Source organism: Lactuca saligna, chromosome 6, assembly GCF_052625555.1.
Source record: "Lactuca saligna cultivar CGN05327 chromosome 6, ASM5262555v1, whole genome shotgun sequence".
NCBI lineage: Eukaryota > Viridiplantae > Streptophyta > Magnoliopsida > Asterales > Asteraceae > Lactuca > Lactuca saligna.
The window spans coordinates 56,438,588-56,444,636 of NC_136422.1; positions in this window are offsets into that span (position 1 = coordinate 56,438,588).

A 6,049-nucleotide genomic window follows, 5' to 3' on the forward strand; every position below is an offset into this window, starting at 1 on the left:
AATCGCGATTTAAGTCCATTATGGACTAGGATTTCATTATTGGGCCTAATGGACCAATAAGCTTCCAATTTGACTATTTTGGGTCTAGAACCTTAAATGGGCCATAATTGGACCCAATTTCATAAAAATTTAACATTTGGACCATAAGGAATCCAAAATGAATTAGTTTACCTAAATGGGCCTTATTGGGCCATAACAAATCTAATTAGCCCTAATGGGCCATAAAACTCATTCTTGATGTATATTAGGCTGTGAATTACTCTAAAAGGATCAATGGGCCAAAAAACATCAAATTAGGCCCATATTATGGACTCAAGCAGAAAAAGGCCCAAACCATTCTGTTCCTTAGCCCATTCTCAGCCAACAAGTATAAAAAAAAAAAGAAGGGAAATGAATGAAAGAATGGCTCCATGAAACCTCATTTTTGTTTAGAGGTTAAGTAATGGATTATCCCATAAACAACCATGCAAGTCTCATATATCCATGCAATTCTCTCTCTTCTTTCTCTATTTTCTATCTTCGGCCGAAATCACACAACACACACACATTTCATCCATCTCTTTCAAACAAACTCTCTCTAGAGAAGTTCCTTCTTCTTCACAAATTTTCGAAGATCTAAGGTGGATCAACAAGATTTCCACAAAAAACTCATCTTTCCTTGCTAAGTCCTTACACCTCTAAGTTTTATAACTTCATTCTTATGCTAAGATCATTCATTCTAAGCATTTTGTGATCATACTCTTAGAGAACCTCCATAAGCTCGAGATCTATTCAAGGAGGGCTTACCAAAGCCAAATTCTTCCATATGTTTTATGGGGGAGAATACAAGTAAAATGTGTAGATCTATGTGTATGTGTATGTTATGTGTGTTTTCATGTGTTTATGTGGTAAATATGCGCCAAAAAGGAAAGAAATCTCAAGATCTATGACTCAAGGAGGGAATTATACGTGATCTAGGATGTATTACATGTAACAAGTCAAGAAAATTATCATCTAATGTTATAATATGCATGTTACAACATAAAACTCATTTTTGGGCTATTTTTGTCAAATAAACAAAAGTTGGGTTAAAGGTTCTCATTCACGGTTTTTATAAGGACCAAAAGGGTCAAAATAGTTAAAATAGAAGCTTTTATGAAGATTATACTCTTAAAAGGATTATAAATGTAAATTATAGTCCAATGGGCCAAACTTGGGCTTTTCGGCCCATAGGCCCAAAATGCGAAAAAAATAGTTTTAAGGGGCTGAAATGGTAACTTTCTCAAACAGTGGGTAAAAAGGGTAAATAAATCTATTTCAGGGGTTAAAATGATCCTTTTTGCTAAAAGGGATCAAAAATGCAAAGTTTTTAGATTTTGAGTCAAATTTGTAAAAATCGCGAAAAGTTTGGACTATAAATGAAAATCTATTTACTTAAGGGGCTGAAACTGCCAAACAGTAGACTTTGGGCTGAAAACACCATTTAAATAAGTCTTTAAGTCAAAATGTCAAGAAAAATAGTTTAATGACCTAAAATGTTATTTTTCTATAAAAAGGGACTAAAATTGTCACTTTTATTAAAGAATGGCTGAATAGGTCAAACCCATATTTTTAAGTTCATTATTTTATTATTAAGATTTTTGGGCCAAAAATATCAAATTATAACTTATGAATTTAGAATGAGAAGTATACATATATTTTCATAATCTAAATATCGTTATAAAACGATCAACAGGCTGTATGCCTTTGTGATACAACAAATGTCAAACAAAACTCCCAACAATTATACTATACTTAAAACAAGTAAATATTCAAACGGTTGGGCTTGAAAGATTCAAATGATGCTTATTGGGCCTTCGTGACCCATTAAACATGACTTTTGGGCCTAACAATAAGAATATATGTTATATCGGCCTCCTGTGACCCAATTACATGCTTAAGGGACCGTCAATGGCAACTACATGCTGTTGGGCCTTAGTGGCCCACTAGTATTGCTAGTAAGGTCCAAATAAATCATATGCAAAATAGGCCAACGCGTCCTTCTTATACTCGACAACCTTATATAATTTGCGTGATTAGTAGGACCTTGCGGTCCTCTTCTCCTCGTCTGTTAGGCTTACCTTCTATTCAAGTAAAAAACAAGTCGTTAATTAAGGTTAATCAAATTCATTCGGATTAAGTGAGTAATAACAGGCGACACCACTAAGTGTCGGTCGTAGTTTGTAGTTATAATCAAAGTCTCTTGGAGGGAGAGCAAGAGTTTGTGTATAGATCTATATAGGGGTGACCCCCCCACACCTCAGTTGTTCGCTACAGTTAGACTCGGCCAGTCTAGGGTGACAAAATCTTAAGATCAATTTCTAGCGTTCAAAAGAATGCAAAGACAGATGAACTAGTCATTATCATGCATGGTTATAACGATTCAAAAAATAAATCCAATACTATCTAAGTAATCAAGGGAATTCATGATCATTCGTTGTGATTGTACAATAATTTGAAATAATCATACTATTTTTATCGGAAAACATCGGGTTTTTCGGGGAAATCAACATTTTTCATTTGCACTTTCAGTAATTATAATGCAAAACTTCTCATATATACACGTTTTGAAATCATTCATACATAAACCTATGGATCTTCACACTCTTGTATAAACAATTTTCGTTTAAGAAAATATCGGATTTTCTGGGTTTTATAAACTACACAAAGCATTTTCATACCAAACTTGCGAGCCCTCCAAGTGTGTTAGAATGTTATATATTGAGAACTCTCAAACAAGTTATGGTTTGGATATGTAATATTTAAACAATGTACTTGATGTGAACAATATCATTTGTAATGTATTAATGCATGGTGATGTTTATGTTATGTTTCATGTATATTCATTATGATGATGTTTCAATTTAAGTCATGCAAGCCCTCGGACGTTTCCACCGTCTGGTTCGGGGGTGTGACAGGTTGGTATCAGAGCTCTGTTTATAGTGAACTGACATATCCAACCACAGATTGATATGCAACTATAAACCAAAGAGGGACTAAAACAATTATAAACAAAACAAATAAAATATAACGATAAAACACCTTTACTTGTGTGATATAGGAAGAAGAACATAATACCAAATCAAATAAGATGATCCTGGCATCTCGGTTAAGCCGGGACTGTTCATAGTTGCATTAAGGGGGCGAATGTAGCCTGATCAACTATATTTCCTCTGGAATACAACTATCGCATGCCCTAGGGAAATCGTGATGGTCGGTAAACTTAAAAACATACCCCTTTGTTACCAAGAAGAGAACATCAACTTAATTTATATAACAACCAAAATATCTTAGGTATAATAATAGTTTATTGCAGCTTCTGTAATTATTGCAGCTTGGAATGAATTTTGATGTCGTGAGGTCAGAGTGTTCAGTTATGATGAGATTTAAAAACTCTTTGATCGATTAGATCTTTGTCACAGGTAGATAATGAATGTAAAACAATGAAATAAAACATTAGTATGGATCTAAATGTGTCGAATGATTAGATTACTCAATCCTCAGCAGAGCTCGATTAAGAACTTCCGTTGTAGAGGATTTTAGGGTTAAAAAAGATGTCTTCCAAATCAGACGTAAAAACAATATTCAAGTTACTTGAAAAGATGCATGCAAGCATCTATTAGTACACAAACCCTAACAAACAAATCACGGATGGACAGGCCCATACCGGATACAAAATAGGGCTAAGAGACGAGCCCAAGACGCAACACCATATACCCAACAATCTCCCCCTTTGCTTCAATAAGGGCGAGACCTCACTTCGGCTTGCTTGCAGCTGCGGCACTGGCTTTCTTCACGATTTTGAATAGGCAAGGAATAATAGCAAGAAGTGTTTGTCGAAAGTGAATATACCAATTGATCATATCGTTGAAGTATTTCTTATCACTCTTCGAGTTCTGGTTGCACCGATTGATGATTCCCAGAACATGCTCCAAGCAAGAAGTGGTGTAAAGAAGTTTGTCAGCCAAAGCAAATAAGCATTTCTGACCTTGTGCCCTGGTGAACATGACTGAGTTTCGTTTTGGATCAATCTTTCCCATCTGCATTCTGTTTAAATCACTTGTAGAACCGACTGGAGTGATAGTAGGCTTCTTTCTAAGAACATTTGCAACTTCTTGATCCAGCTTGGCAACCTCCAAAATATAGCACACCAACATTCTCTTGAAAAGATCTATGATCGGACCAGATTCCACTTCATTAACGAGAAGAATGTTGGGCAGGATTATCCAGTCATGAGGATTTAAGTTGGGAAGATCAGATAGAGAGATGGAATGCTCAGTTTTGTCGGATCCCCTTAAAACCTTGAATCTGACATTGGTGAAGTTACCATCCCGAACATGTTTGAGGACCCGAACATTGATGATCTTCTATGCGCTCCACGTCTGATACTGAGGTTGAGTTGTCCTTAGATAGAAGTCTACAAGTTCCCTATCAACCTTCGGGTGAGAATGAGGGACTTCAGCTATGTGGGCGAATGCATGGAAGATAAAAGCTTTTCTGGTCAAGGGCAAGTCAAATTGGGAATCCACTGAATTAACCCGATCCAAGGAGATCACTGGTTCAAGCCAAAGAGTGCAGGGGGACTCGATAGCTTCTTTAACAAGCTCTTCAAGAGTCCAAGGAGGAAATAGAGTTTTTCTGCTTTCAAGGAGATCATGAGCCTCCTTTATCTTCCTCTCTTTGGCTTCAGCCTCTCTGGCAATACGAGCATTTTCATCAAGCTCCTTCTCTCTGGCCTGTTTCTTCAGAATGCTGGCAATCGGTTCTTGGTCCTCACTTTCATCACTGTCATCGATAATTTGTTTGTCTCTGCTTTGAGCACTCAAACCTGATGCAAGAACATTTGTTGGTTTGGGTGCTCTCGGAGGAACTAGTGAAGAAACTGGGAGGGATTGAGCTTTGGAAATCGGAGGGGGTGCTGATTGAGTTGTGGCCTTCCCTTCTCCCCCTTGTTTCGGATGTTCCTCCTGCTCAAGAATCCCTTCAATGAGGCTAAGCAAGGAAAGGGCGGGAGCAAGCTTCTCTACAAGAGTGCGCCTCACCGAGTAGTTAAGAATCGGATCATGGGCTTCGATGATGTTGGATAGAGCCCCATGAACATCCGAAACACAACTCTTAACCACAGCTTTCTCAGATCGAAGAGAATCGATCTCCTTCTCGGCTTGGGAGAGCTGATGAGTTGCAAGATGTAGCTCGGAAGATTTACGAGCAAGCTCATCCTTTTGGAGTAGAATCGGCAGCAAGAGTTGCTTGAAAGTTGAGAAGACGATCCGCAACCGAAAACTGAAAAGACTGATTGTCTTCTTTAAGGGTCTGACGGAAGCTGGCAAAGTGGTCTTTTTCTGTTTCTAGTGAATGGACCAGCTTCTCCACAATCGTGCGAATCTTCTTGGTATTGGTTTTGGATGCCGCCTGCAAAGACTCCAGCCAAATCTGAGCGTCTTGAAATAGTTTTTCGACTTTTTCGGTCACCGAAACACTAGCCTTTGTAGAGTTGTCAATAGCAGCAGCAGCTGAGCTAATGGAGGCTTCATGTGCTTTGGTGAAAGTTTCCACCATCCCCTTAATGGCGGCCTCCGAAATGTGAGATTTTGAGGTAGAGGAAGAAGCCACAAGATTATCAATCTTCTCATGGAGTTCCTTGATGTGCTTTTTGGTAACAGGAGCATCATCATCATCATCACTTTGGACTTGGTAGGGGCTGTAGTAGATGGAGTCAAAGGTCATATCCTCCCCTCCCAGAAAGGTTTCGGTTTCAGCAGAGTGAGTGGGAGATAAGGGTGTAGCGGAAGGTTCGGTAGGGGAAGTGGGTTCGGGTGCTGAAGTAGGTTCGGGTGTAGAGGTAGTTTCGGGTTGTGAAGTTCGAACCCCCGTATCAGATACGTTGGTTTGAATCTTATTGGTGGTGGTTTTGGTGGCTTCAGTGAAAATTGGTGGTGGTATAGGAGTAGTTGTTGGTGGAATGGTAGTAGAGGTAGTTATGGGGGAATAGAAATAGAGGAGGTTATGGTGGGAATGGAAATAGGGTTAG